Raw genomic sequence first — 15,630 nt, forward strand, 5'->3', positions numbered from 1 at the left:
AAGGATTAATGATAAATTGTGTAAGAAAAGGTCAAATGAATCACCAAAGACATTAAAGTCATCCATGAAGACTTCGATTATCTTTTCAACATATTCTGAGAAAATACTTACCATACACCTTTGAAAGGTAGCTAGAGCATTGCACAAGGAAAAAGGCATCCTTCTATAAGCAAAAGTACCGAAAGGACAAGTGAAAGTGGTTTTATCTTGATCCTCTGGTGTTATCACAAATTGATTGTAACCTGAATATCCATCAAGGAAGCAATAGTAAGAGTGTCTAGCTAAATGTTCAAGCATTTGATCAATAAAAGATAATGGAAAGTGATCCTTCCTAGTGGTAGCATTCAATTTTCTATAATCAATACAAAACCTCCAACCGGTTTGCACACGAGTTGGGACAAGTTCATTCTTATCATTCTCCACCACCGTCACACCTGATTTCTTTGGTACCACTTGTACCAGGCTTACCCACTTGTTATCGGATATAGGGTAGATAACACCCACATCCAAAAGCTTGAGTATCTCCTTTTTCACAACTTCCATCATGGGAGGGTTCAAACGACGTTGCGCTTCCCTTGTAGGCTTTGCATCATCCTCCAAACGGATCTTGTGCATACAAACGGCAGGGCTTATACCTTTGATATTGGCAATTGTCCATCTTATGGCCGTCTTGTACGTCCTTAGCAACCTTAGAAGTTTTTGCTCCTGTAATTCACTAAGCTCATTAGAAACAATCACAGGTAAGTCTTCCTTGTCACCCAAATATAAGTACTTTAAATGACTTGGAAGAGGTTTCAATTCTAACTTTGGAGATTTAACAATATAAGGCACAAGTTTTTCATCATTGCAAGGTAAAGAAGCATATGAAATATTCTTAAGTGCAGATTATTCCGGTAATGAGTCAAGAGAACCAATGGTTTCTTTAATCTCATCACCATACTCCAAACCATTATCAATGGGTGTAGTGAGCACGGTTTCCAAAGTATCAACACCATTTAACTCAAACATTTGTTGCGCCAATGTATCCATCACATCAATGGAGAAACAAGAGTGGACATCAGTAGGATATCTCATTGTTTCGAAAATGTTGAAACATATTATTTCTCCATCAAACTCCATAGTTAGCGTTCCCTTGTAAACATCGATAATGGTTTTCGCCGTTTTCATGAAGGGATTCCCAAGTAGCAATGGAAGAGATGAGTCCGGTGAACCTTCATCCATCTCTAACACGCAAAAGTCAGTTGAAAATACTAGTTGATTAACCTGCACAAGAACATCCTCAACAATACCCATTGGGTAAACATTAGAGCGATCGGCTAATTGCAATACAATTCCAGCCTTTTTAAGAGGACCAAGATCGAGTGAGTTATACATAGATGCAAGCATAACATTAACGGATGCACCTAATTCCAACATAGCTTTGTTAAATGTGGTGTTACCAATTGTGACGGGAATGTCAAAGCTACCGGGATCCTTTCACTTAAGTGGGAGTTTGTGTTGTAAGATTGCCGAAGCATTCTCCCCCACACTTAGCACTTCATTACCTTTGAGCCTTTGCTTATTGGTACACAAGTCCTTGAACACTTTTGCATACTTTGGAACTTGCTTGATTGCATCTATGAGTGGTATATTCACATGGATCTTCTTGAGAACATCTAAAATCTCCTTTTCTAGTTCCGCCTTCTTGGAATTTTCAAATCTACGAGGAAAAGGTATAGGAGGAACATAAGTAGAAACCGGAGTTTTAGAGTTAGAAATAGGTACCTCAGAAGTTTGGGGAGAATCCTCATTTTTCTCCTCCAAAACAGGTTCCTTTGGTGTTTCCACCTTGCCCGAATCAGTAACTTCGGGTTGCACAAGTTGTGTACCACTTCTCAAAGTAATTGCATTGACACCCTGTTTTGGGTTGATAGGTTGAGAAGGGAGTTTCCCACTATTTTGTGCCTTCAACTGGTTCAACTCAATAGCCATAGAACCAACTTGAGTTTGCAACTCCTTAACCGTACTTCCGTTCTTTGCATAAAAGATTTCAGCAACTCTTCCATACTTGACCCCTGATTTTGAGGTTGTTGTTGTTGTTGTGGAAATTGTTGTTGCTGAAATTGTTGTTGTTGTGGTTGAAATCCACTCGGACGGTTGAAAGTAGGTTGCTGAACCGCTCCTTGCTTGTTGGCATAGCTAAAATTAGGGTGATCTCTCCATCCGGATTGTAAGTGTTGGAGTAGGGATCATACCGTCTTTGTTGATTTGGAAAGACCGCATTAGCTTGTTCATTGGCGTCTTCATACCCTTGAAGAGAACTTGGTATCACCGCGGCTGCAACTTGTTGCATCATTGCTGTCATGTTACCCATTTGTTGACGAAGTTCCTCGACCTCGCTCACTTCATTTACTCTCCTAAGAAGCACATCCGATCCACGACTTGAAAATTGTTGTGAGTTCACTGCCATGTTCTCAATCAACTCTCTAGCTTGTGCCACCGTTTTTTTCACTAGTGCACCACCACCTGCAGCGTCAAGAATATTCCTATTACTTGTTTGGATTCCTTCATAGAAGTATTGGATTATCATAGCGTCACTGAATTGGTGGTGAGGACAGCTTGCCACCAATCTCTTGTATCGTTCCCAACATTCATATAAAGATTCTCCCACATTTTGCTTCATCCCGCAAATCTCCTTGCGAATTTGAGTAGCCTTTGATGCTGGAAAATATCTCTCTAAGAAGAGTTTCTTCAACCCATTCCATGTTGTGACACTTCTGGAAGGAAAATAATATAACCAATCCTTAGCACTATCCGCCAAAGAGAATCAGAAAACTTTCAACATTGCACCATCTGCATCAGTATCCGCTGGAAGCATGGACATGAAAATAGCGTGGAAGTCCATAAGATGCTTGTTTGGGTCTTCATTCACCATGCCATGGAACTTTGGTAATTCTCTAAGCAACCCCGACTTGATCTCGAAAGTAGAGTTTGTTTGAATACACCATTGTTGTGTATCGAACTTGTGAGAAGCCAAGTCCTTGAGTGTACGATTTGCATCACCCATTGCTTCTTCTTCTTCTTCTTCAAAAGGTGGTTCTTGTAGGAATGGAACCTCTTGTTCTTCTTCTAGTTGTAACTCTTCTTCCACTTTTAACTCTTGTTCTTCTGTTGTGTCCTGACTTGGTTGGAGTATTGTGCCTCTTCGAGTAGCTATCCCGCACCTTGGATAGTTCCAATCTTTATAAGCCAGGGATTAGGTACCTGAAAAACAATTCTCACAAACAAGTAAGAAAAACGAAACAGGAAACGAAAAGCAAATATGGAAGCAGAAATGATGATAAGAAACTAAAAACTTAATAACTAGTTGTATGCCTCCCCGACAACGGCGCCAAAATTTGATCGATGTCGTATGCGTAAAAAATAAATTCACTTTCCTAAAGTATATGATAATAAAGAGTTCGTTTCCACAGAGAGGCGATTGCAGCTATTAAGTATTCAATTTCCTAAGTAACCAATTAGGGAGATTTCTGATTTTATAAAGCAATATGAATTAAATTAAAAGCAAAATAAATAGTAGAATGTAATCAATGAGAGAAAGATATTGGTCAAGGAATTCATCTTCTATCTTAAACAAGTGCTTGCATTCATGATTAGAATTACAATTTAATCTCTTTTATTATCAAAAGCCTAGAGAATCAAGAGAGCAAGACAATCTATTAATTTCCTAAGTTCATCAACATACACATTAGAGCTGCGTATGTGAATTCTACCTAAAGAATAACCTAACGCCTTGTGCTAATTAAGTTCAATTCCCAAGAGCATTAAGTTTTGGAAATAGGCTAATCAATGCAATTGTCATACATTGCGCATGAAAATTCGGACAAAGGTCAAACTCTACATATGATTACAAGAGTGTATCACTACAAACCGTAATCATATCATGCTCTTGTATTCGGGGTTATCGCTTGATGAAAAACCCTAAAATAGCTATGGACAAGGATGCAAGTTCAATTAATTGGCCACTTAACTAACCAAACATCTAAGTCATATCACAATACATCAATCATGTGATTATTAAAACAATAGAGATTGGAACGATAATCAAGAGAGAAAACTAATGCATTAATCAAGCACAAGTTGTAGATATAGGAATACATCCTTAACCAATAATATAAGATTTAGCTACTCATAACTATGGAGTTCATCATAATCAATAATCAAATAAAGAAGATGAAAGTAAAGAAAATCCTAGTAGCATAAACAAAAGTGGCTCTCTCCTTAGTTCCAAGTAGAATACGTGATATCCAAAAGTTGTAAAAGTCTTCTCTTTTATAGCTCCTCTTGTTCCAAGATTAGGTCTAGTTTTCAAAGTCCATCAGATAAAAATCCACGTGGCCCAAAAGTGAGAAAAACCCATGTAGAAACTTTGTCAAATTGTCGCCGGAAGTGGCCGGAAATTGGCCGGAAAAGTTTCTCAGGTGACCGGCAAAGTCCCCCGGTCACTGGTCAAATCGGTCAGATCGAGTCAACTCAGTCAAAGTACTGAGTCAAACCGGGTCAATCACTGAATGAGCTGATTTAGCTGGGTAGGTTTTGGCCAAGGCCATTGCACTGGCCTAATCTTTGTGCTGCACAATGATTGTGCATCATAGCTCCATGTAGACACTTAATTCCTGCACTTCTAGCTCTGCAACCTGAGCATTGCATACAACTCCCCAGCCGCAGTTTCATCTGTAGTCTCAATAGCAACATCAGTTGGCTCCTTTCTGTAGCAACAGCATCCTCACTCTACCAGTTTCAATGCCTAGCGCTTAAGCCAACCACCAACTGTAACCACCATCTGCAACTCGACACCAGCTACGACCCTGCCGTCTTCAACTCAGCTGCAACTTACTCTTGCACATAACCCTTGGATTCATGCCTGCAATTTGACACAGCTGCAACTCCATCTGAGCTGCACTTCAATCTTCACTGCAACTCAGTTCAACAACATCATTCTTCTTGCCCAATTTCATCTTCAGTTCCACTCCAAAATCACCACCACTGCCATTCCTACTTCCTCTTTTGTTCAATTCAATGGCAACAAACCAAATCCACCTCACTTCATCAAGAATAGCAACAACATTACTAGCGCCAGTTCCAGTGCTTGCATCCATCTCAGGCTGCAATGATGTCCCAAGCTGCAGCCTTGTCAATTCAGTTGCCACCTGCAATTAGTACCTGAATCCTAACATTCATCTATGGAAGCAACAACACCTCTAATTCATTACTGCCATCTTGTAGCTTTGCAATCCATGATCCTAATCTGTTCAGAACACCAAGCACCAGCACTTCCATTATCCTTCCACCACAGTTCAGCTCAATCACCAACAGTCACTCATATCTGCTCTTGCTTCTCTTCTTAACTCAGCTGCACACTTCAGCTGCAACAACCATTACCTGTATCTTCTAGCCATCAGCTGCCCTAAACATTCATCTACTCAGTTTCACCATCTTCAATTTCAGTTCAATGAAGCCCTTGCTTCCATTAACACAACAGCCATTTCCTCTTCTCACAAACCCCTATTGCCAATGAAAACAAACCACAATCACAGCAAGAACATCTCACTTCCGATTCCAATCTCGACTCAAACCCAAGAGCAGCAACCTCAATTTCTGCTCTGCTTCTTGTTCAATCACCAAAATCCCAATTTCAGTAATTCATTATAGAGCTTCGATTCATCTTCCTTGTTCTATCTATTCACCACACCCTTGAAAATCAACATTAAATCGAACCCAGACTCCATTTCTTCTTCACATATCAACCACAGATTCATCTCCTTTCTGTGTTCATTCAATTTGAACACAAATTCAGCCCCAAAAATTCCTCCACAATTCGATTCGGTCCAAACCCCATCTCTGAATCATCGACAGACTAACAATCACAAAACCCATCTTCGATTCATCATTTAGCAGCTAGTTCTTCTCGATTCACAGATCCGACACACCTAAACCACAAGACTCCTTTCGATTTCCAGCAAATCCCAAGTTCCTTCTCCTCAAAACAACGACAGAACCACCTTCATCTTCCCTGTCTTCACTTGTCTCGATCCATGTTCATCGGCAGTTCTCTCAGTTCAATAGCAGCGATTGCACTGCTTTTCTCTCTTCCTTATTTCAGGTGGATGGAACAGAATGAGAAAATACTCTCTCGATTTTAAGTTATTGTTGTAGGAAAAACAATGGATGTATCCACCCCAGTTCTGAGAACCCCAGAGTACAGGCACCCGACAGCTAGATTCAGGCCACCAAATGTCTTTCCTTTGCTTCTTTAAACTAAGCCGAATTAGTTGTCCCTTATCGTTGGCTTGGTTCGGCTCAGCTACGCTTCCCAACAACAGTTGTACAGAAAAATGACACTTTTGCTCTTCTTCGAATTCTTCCACCAATAGCAGCCGCCTCTTACGTCTCAAACCCACTTCTTTTCTTTAATTTATTTTCATCACTAAAGCAGTCGTGCTTTTCAGACAGATATTTGCATCACTAAAGCCGACATGCTTTTCAGATAGAAATTAAGAACTAGAAGCAAATATGAGAAATAGTTTCGCCTCCAACAACATTTGCGCCTTTTTGCCTTGTTCTTCTTCTTTTGTTCCAAATGACTCCAAAGTACCTAAGTACTCAAAAACACAACATAAGATACATAATTTACAAGAAAACTTAGCAAAGAAAGCATAAATACTAGATATAAAATTAGGTATTTTAGACACCTATCATTATGGGAAAATCGTTAGCAAACTAAAAGCGTCGCGTACAAAAAGACTTTGGAGTTACAATTTCTCAAGGATTCATGCAAAATATCAATCTCGTTGTAAGGAGAACGACCAACGTAATATTGACGAGTTAGTTTGATGGGAAGAAGTTTTATGATCCCACTATGGTACGTGGATTTCAACATACAAACGTCACTCAGCAAAGCATTTTCATAAAATTTGGTCTCTCACGTAAAATGAACGTGGAACACTAAAAAGACGTGCATAATATTTCAGATGTGAAATATTTTGGTACTTGGATATTGAAGCAAGACAGCCTTGGTCATATCTTGAGGGAGAAAGCTAATATTGTTTTGTTTTTAATCCATCAACAAGTTGAGAATTAAGAGGGAACGATGTTTGTACCATATTAAAATGGTGCATGTGCAGCCCGCACAAGGTGTTTAATAAATGTGAAATATGGTTTATTATAGAAACCCGTTTTATTTATCAAAGAAGTTCATTGGTTTATTGTAGAAACTCGTTGGTTTATTAAAGAAACCCTTTTGGCTTATTTTAGAAGCCCTCTGGTTTATTATGGAAACCCACTTTGCTTAATATGGAAGCTTAATCTGGTTTATCATGGAAACCCACTTGGCTTAAGATGGAAGCCTAATTCGATTTATTATAGAAACCCACTTGACTTAATATGGAAGCTCAATCTGGTTTATTGTAGAAACCCACTTGGTTTATTATTGAAACCTGTTGAATTTTTTATGGAAATTCATTTTTGTTTATTATAGAAGCTCAAAGGTCCATGGTTAATAAGATCCTAATAAAAAGAGGATAATATTTCCATGGGATAATTATCTTATGTAGTTATAATTATTATTTAAGATAATTACAAAATCCTAACAGAAAGAGGATAATTATCTTAAGTGGTTATAATTATTATTCAAGATAATAATTATTTAAGATAAATAAGGATTATGATAAGTGTTAGAGAGAATAACAAATTTTATCATGAATCTGGTTGGTATTTGGGATGTATATAAATGGCGGAAGTTATTTGGATAACTATTAAACCCTAAAGCTACATTTACTTTCTGCGTATATATAGAGGCTAAATCCTAACTCAAAATGTACAGATTTTCTAATCCTTTTCCACACAATACATCTTCTAAGAAACTCTCCCTGACTTTAGCATCGGAGTGTTATTGCAGGTACCCACATCATTCAACATCAATCACACCATCGTAAACTATTTCTTGTGGGGTTAAATCAGCAGTTGGAGATCAATCAGTCAACATTAATCTCAGTTTCATCAACTTTTTTTGGTGGAATCAAACCAACGACGGAGATTTAATCCATTTACACGCATCTCAAAGAGTGTTGGGTGAATATTTTTGCACCAACAGAAATATTAGAAAAGCATTTATTGGAATTATAAAAACCGAATTTTGTTATTCATTGCATATCTTGAGAATATTTTCGGATTTGGAAATTCCTTGATGTCCAAACATCCTTGGTCTATAAATACCTAAGTTTGCATTCCCAGCAAACCATCCTAAGAGCCAGGAAAACTTCATTTCTTGTTGTTTCTGGTGGAGTCGTCTATTCGGAGAGGAAAGTATCCTAATTAGGTGAAATCTCTTACGACCACTCGTTTAAAGACTTCTGTGGGATCAAGAAGCTCTACGAGTACCGTTGGTGGAATACTAGATAATTACAGTGTTATTAGTTTTCAATTGATTTGGTTGACTAACAGTTGTTGAAACTTTGATTGCACGTAGTTTGTTTATTCTTGAGAATCTTCTCTTCTGATATAAGATTCACTCAAACCAGATCGAAGTATCAACGGGATCTTTAGAACTGTTATTAGATGTAAAGACATCTTGTGATAATCCATTTTAACAGACTCTGTTCTGTGCGTGATTGACCACAAGAAATTAAAGTGGTGTTGTGCAGGTTATTGAAGATTAAAGAAGATTTTAGACGAAGAAGATTTCTTATTAGTTTTCGCATCTTGTGAATTGTGTGCACAAACCTTGATCGGATGGGATCCAACTAGAATCGTATTTATTCAATTGATTAGTTGCATGAGATCGGCATCGCTTTATAGTTTCTTTTTGAGATCTATATTGATTGATTGTGAATCTAGACTTGATTATTTCGATAGTTAAAGTTAGATTGATCTAACCATGCAAAAAAGTGTATTAGGTTAAACAGGAGAGCCTTTGCGTATGACTTAAGATATACGATCCAAAGGAGTTGTTACCAAACAGATTTGTTGTTCCTTTATTATTTGGAATACGATCCAAAGGAATTGTACCAGTGCATGCCTCTTGAAGTCGGAAGCGCTGGGATACTAAGGGCACTAAGTAGCTAGGGGTAGTCTGCTTGGTCTCAGTTATACGAAGTTGGTTTAGATTTTGTTTAGCGGCTTAATTCTGAGAGAATTCAAAACTGGACTAGGTCCCGGGGTTTTTTTTGCATTTGCGGTTTCCTCGTTAACAAAACCTTGTTGTGCCATTTACTTTACTTTTCCGCATTATAATTGTTTTATTATAACTAAAGTGAATTGCATTTTACATTAACTAGGCACTTGATCCTATAAGATTTCAGTTATTACCGTACCTATTATCAAGTGAACACTTTGTTGTCGTATTGTCTCGATTTCATATCTGTAGACAATCACACAAAGTGTATTGGATTTCTCCATTTGACTTTGATATATACTCACGTGTTAGGCCAGTTCGGATAACCCTGTTCAAGTGGACACCGTGTTATTCCTTTAGTGATTGTTGCTTCAAGAGGTTTATACACGGTGGGTCTTGTATAGGTTGTGATCAAAAGTAAAAAATTGTGGTGTATTTGGGTACCCTCGTCTTTTCAGTTTTGTTCGGTTCCATAATTTTTTTAGATTTTTTTTATTCTTTCTTTGATTTTGTCGACTGGTTCTTTAAGTTAAAATATGGTACAAAGAATAATTAACGGGAGAGTTTATTGTGTCCCTAGTGATGTCAACTGTGAAGGAAAGGTGTTTTTTTTTTAAGTATTAAAAGGAAGGAAAGGTGTTGTGTGTGGTTGACATTATTTGTCTATGATCATGTGATCATTGTAAACAATTGATTGAGTAGTTCTTTGCATACTAATGGGTGGGTTATGTTTTAATATTGTGGTTGTGTGCATTAAAATGAAGGACAATGCATGAGTTACCGAAATACTATCCCACTAAAGGTGGATTAGTTGTCGTTAAAAGCAAAAGGGCTGAGCATCCCCACATAGAGAGAATGCCTGATTATATACCTGAAGAAGACTTGAATTTTCTACCTATTTTTTACCCAAACAAGACTGCAACAAACGATGGTCAAGCTGAGTCAAGCACAAATGGAAATCAAGCATCTACTGTGGTTGACCTTAATGAAGATATGTCAAAGCTTGATAATGAATATATATTTTCCAGTACATACAACACTAGTGAGATGGTAAATGAGATAGTAAATGTAGATCTGATTCCAGATGAAGATAATGAGAGTGATGATGAAGAGCTGTTTTATGAACCTGAAATTGATGATGATGCAGAGATCAACCTCACTGGTCGGATTCAAGAAACACTGAGTTCAACTGTTGAATTTAAAGAATATGTTGAAGATACACATAATATAGATGGAAATTACAAGCTGTCTGAAAATCAAGTAGCTATGGAGAAATTATTCATTGGGAAACAATGGTTGAGCAAAGAAATTTGCAGGAATTATTTAAAGGATTTGGCACTTGACATGAATTACTACATGGTTCAAGTGAAGAATAAGAAAAAGAAACAATCTTATAAATGCAAGGATGAAACCTGTGAGTGGAAGGTTTACTGCTCTGCGCTCTCTGGTGGCCAAATAATTGAGTACAAATTAGATAATTTGTTTTTAATTTACGTATCGTGTTTCTAGTGATTATCATTTTTAATTTTTATGTTATGCTACTCTTTTTCTAAGCCATCGATATCAAGCACAATTGTTTCGGTTAAAGCCATTGAAGATACATATAGAGAGGGATGAAATCTATAGTTGCTTGACATTTTTCCCTTACTATTGTACTGCCATTGACCATATTACTATTTTTATATTAAATCTGAATGTTACTTACTTTGTTCGTATGGTTTACTGTTGTACTATTTGTCTTGTCACATTATGACTGGATTATTGGTTTAACTTTGTACTAACTAGGATCTGTGATGTTTATCTTGTATTTTCAGGTCACTTCATTCATACTTATAATTTTATAATGGGATCACCTATCCATTGGCTAATGCAAGATGGGTATGCAAGGTGATGCTTGAATGCTTCAAAGAACATCTTAATTACAAGCCAAGGGACTTTATGAGTGAGGTAAAGAAGAATCATAAAGTTGACATTTCTTACTACACTACATGGCATGCTTACCAGTTATGTAATGAGAATATTTTAGGTAGTTATGTAGAAGGATATTCCTTACTTCCTTCACTGTGTGATGAAATTTTTAAGAGAGAATAGTAGAAACATTGTGAAATTAACAACAGATCCTACAAATGATAGATTTGTCTCCTTGTGTATTGCATTTAAAGCATCTTTAGATGGTTTCATGTTAAATAGCCCTATACTAGGACTACATGGATGCCACTTGACAAGTAAATATGGTGGTACATTGTTGGCTATCACATCACTTGACGGAAACAATGGTATGTTTCCCGTTGCTATCTACCTATGCCAGTCAGAATGTAAGAGTCATGGATTTATTTTCTGAGTATAGTGGCAGAAGAGTTGAAGCAACATCCAAGGGCACTGACTTTTATAAGTGACAGACAAAATGGTTTATTGAGGAGGTTTTTAGAAATTTTGCAAATGTTAATCACTTTCATAGATATTGCTTTCGACATCTTTATAAGAATTTTAAGAAGTTACATCGTGGTAAGAACCTATTGTTGATGGTGGTTTTTAGTATAGGGTGAAAACTGTAAAACTCTATCTACCTGACCCGACATCAGATGTAGTAAACATTGATATGTCTATATTCCGCACAGAATTTGGAGAATATATCAAAATCTGATGAGTGCCTATGTCTCTCTTCATATTATATTGAAACTCAAGCTCCTAGATGAATTGTTCACTAGTATATAGCCTAATGAGTATATAAGCTCCTAGCTGCATTACTCACTAATGCCGGAGCTTGAAGAGTATTTTTCCTATGCTATGTTCCCTATATGAACCTTTAATATTGATATGGCATGACAATTTGTGTTCACTCGCAGCAGAGTAGCACGAATTTCCAAGCATCAAGGTTAAGGTCCTTGCATAAAAGTACTCAATCGGAAAGCATACTGCTCTCTGGCAATAAACTTAAAGAACTCTGTGTCAGCACATGGAATTCAATCAATTTTGTGATAATTCACAAGATTCATATATTACCCTGACTAATTTGCAAAAATTAGGGTTTTGCGCCCTGCGCAGTATATTAGACCCCGTCGGTCGAAATTAAGCTTAGGCGAACTAGGCAATTAATCTGCCATGGATTAGTAGGTGCAAAATCCTACCCAAAATTAGAAAACAAGGAATAAATGGAGCCGCGGAATAGGAGCAGCAACAACGGGAGGTACGTCCATGCCATAGGCCAGCCGGCGCCACTTGCTAGTGGTCTCACCCCATATTGCCCGACCGGCCCCTATTTCCCGTTGACCAATCAGGTCGCTTTAAAGCCGCCACACGCACATGAGTTGTGGCTGGCCCCATACTTTCCGACCCTATTTCCCATCGACCAATCAGGTCGCTTTAAATCCGCCACACACATACCAGAAGTGTGGCCACACCCATGCTTGGCCGACCCCTCTTTTTAATCGACCAATCAGGTCGCTCTAAACATTCCACAGTATCAAAAGAGGCAAAGTTGCGCCAGATGGTCACAATGCCAAATTGGCTTTCCAAAGTCGCGCCAATACGCTAATTGGCATGCCGAACATGATAAACGTGCCATTCCGCTCCGGCATGCTAGTGACATGCCAAACATTCCATGTCGCGCCAATACGCTAATTGGCATGCCAAACGTACCACTTTGCCACCGAAGCATGCCGAACGTGGCAACGTACCATAAATAGCGCGCCAACGTGCTAACCCACTTCTTGTTCGTGGCCAAACGCCATAACATATTCCAATTAGGATACTCTAAACACGGCTCTGCCTTAGTGGCATTAGTCGAAACCTTAATTTCCAGTCGTGGCCCAATTACGCTACTTTGGCCCTACAACATGCCACGAGCCATGTGGGATCCGCCAAACCTTAAAAACGGCGTCATTCTATAATCACCCATGGCCATCCTTGCGCCTGTGGTTATTCCCATATTATGGCATGTCATAATTCCTTTAATGTGGCCATGGCACCGATTGCATAAAGCGCCACCGTGCCGCAGCCATGCCACACGTGCTAATTAGGTTTACGATATGCCAAACCCTAATTTAGCTAAAGTTTCCACGCCAACTAAGTCAAGTAATTCTCCTATGGCCTTAAGTTTGATATAGCAACAGGGCCAATTTTGTCAGAGCCATATTTGGGTCTAACACCAATATGCCAAAATAGTTGTCATGGCTACGACAAGCGCCACTATGCCACGGCTACGCCAGGCGCCACTATGCCACTGGCATGCCGCTATATGCCACTACACCATTGGCATGTGCCAATGACGCCACTGTGCTACCATCAGGCGCCAACAGAATGTGGTCATAATCAATGGACACCCTTTCTCATGAGTTACGATCTCAGCCATCCAAATTCGCCATAGAATTGACATGCCTGTGGCGAGTTTTGGGTGACCAACTAAAACAAGCCAAATAGAATCACGTGCTAAACTCCTGTGGAAAGTCTCTTGACTTTGACTTGTGATAGACACATTTTTGTGTTTAAATTGATCTCAATACTATATATTGTTGGCACTCGAGTTTGTACTAATTTTGGTGTTTTATGTGTTTGTAAGCACCTTTGGAAAATAAACATTTTTTGGAAAATTCGGCTCGAAAAGTTGGTAAAAGCCCCGGAGGACACGTGTTATTCGGACTCTCACCGTTGGATAAGGGGCACCTCAATTACTAAGGGGCACCCCAGGTCACCCCAAAAGGAATCTGCTATTCGCACCCCAGTACAGGATCAGGGGGAGGTCATCTTCTCCATTTGAATTTTTTTTTTTGGCGGGAAAATGGAAAACACTTCTGTAGATTTTTGATCGAATTGTTGAACGTGTTCTAGGGAGATTCAATGGCTGATTTTTGGTAGATAGTTGTGATATGGCCTATTAAACACACTGTGGGCGTTTGGTTCGACCAGAATTGGCTAGAATCAGCTAAATAATTCACGGGTTGAAAACAGGGCAGTTCGTGTATATCACGGGTTTCACGTGATTTGGAGAAGATTCAACGTGTTTTGTGCGTACATGGAAGACCCTCACAGCCTGTTGGAGTGTGAAGGAGTTAAATATGGTAATTTGGAGGCTTGAAAACGCGTGAGAAGATGAAACAGGAAAGAAAATATTCCCAGAAATATTTTCTTTACTACCGAGTTAAAAAGAATTATATGGAGTGAGTGAGCGAGATTCGATGGGTCTGTTGGCTATAAATAGGTTGTTGGGGTTGAGTAAAAAGGGTGTCGAGAGTTTGGGGTTGAGAGGAGATCTCAGGAAGCAGAAATCACGAGTTGCAGAAACTCGGTTCCTGCTGCTGCTGCTGAAGAACGCGAAGAACATGAAGAACGGACGTCCAGAAACCGTCGTTCCTCAACAGTGACAACGACAGGTAAGCGTGGGTCATAGGTGTGGGTCTTAGAACCACAGCGATAATAGCACTTCTCTTTTATCGTTCTTTTGTGACGCTTCCTGTGGGTCTCACATTAGCTGTTTACACCATTTTCTCTTCTTCTCTTCATTGTAAACACCATTTGAGCAAAAATAAATATTTTGAGCGTGTTTTTATCATGATGATCTAAACCCAACACTGGGACGATGGAGGAGGGTGAATTTCATACACGGGTAAATTTATTTTATTCTTTTTTATGACTTTTGCATTAATTTAAAATTGAAATATGATTTGAATTAATTGGTTGTTGTTTAATTTGATGATGTATGCTTAACTTAGGTGTTTTAATACATCATGCTTAGGACTTACAATCGATGTTTTGAGAATCTATCTTGGCAAAATCAGAGTCCATGTTAATTTTATTGAGTTTTAAATTGTCAAAGAATATATGAATGAACCCTGTGTAGTGAATTCGACCAAATCCTTAGTCCCAGTACCTCTCGCCCATTGTTAATATTTTTGTATATATATTTTTATTAAATATAAAAATTCCATTTCCTTCACAAGTCTGAAACGAATCTTTTTACCACTATCACTACAACAATTTTGAAAATTCCATCAAATTTTTGGCGCCGCTGCCGGGGAAAGTCTCTTGTGGAGCGTGGAAAGTCTCCTGATTTTTACATGCCACACATAACAACCTGCTACATGTTTTCCATGAAAACACTCGAGACATCAAACATGTCACAAACTGGGGGATGCTCATAAGGGTATTGGTCTGGCGGTTTACAGCGTGCGGCGTGTAGCACGCCCATTATAAGAAAGTGTCAGAAAGCATGGAAGTTAGTGGCGGCAAGAAGTAGTGGGTGTAAACTAACCAGTTTCCTCCATAGTGGGAACGTGGTTTCTGACAGTTACACATAACCCCACTTCTCCATCACTCAATCACTCCTACTTTATACGAGATCAGGGTGTGTTCAATATGACTTGTATAAATAGGTTTACCCATTTTCGATCAGACAACAAGTTTTGGTGAGAATAACAATACAGTATCCAGAAAAATACCAAAAAACTGATAGCTTTCATTCCGCAAGCCAGTTCCAAATTCTG

Source organism: Papaver somniferum, chromosome 10, assembly GCF_003573695.1.
Source record: "Papaver somniferum cultivar HN1 chromosome 10, ASM357369v1, whole genome shotgun sequence".
Taxonomy (NCBI): Eukaryota; Viridiplantae; Streptophyta; class Magnoliopsida; order Ranunculales; family Papaveraceae; genus Papaver; species Papaver somniferum.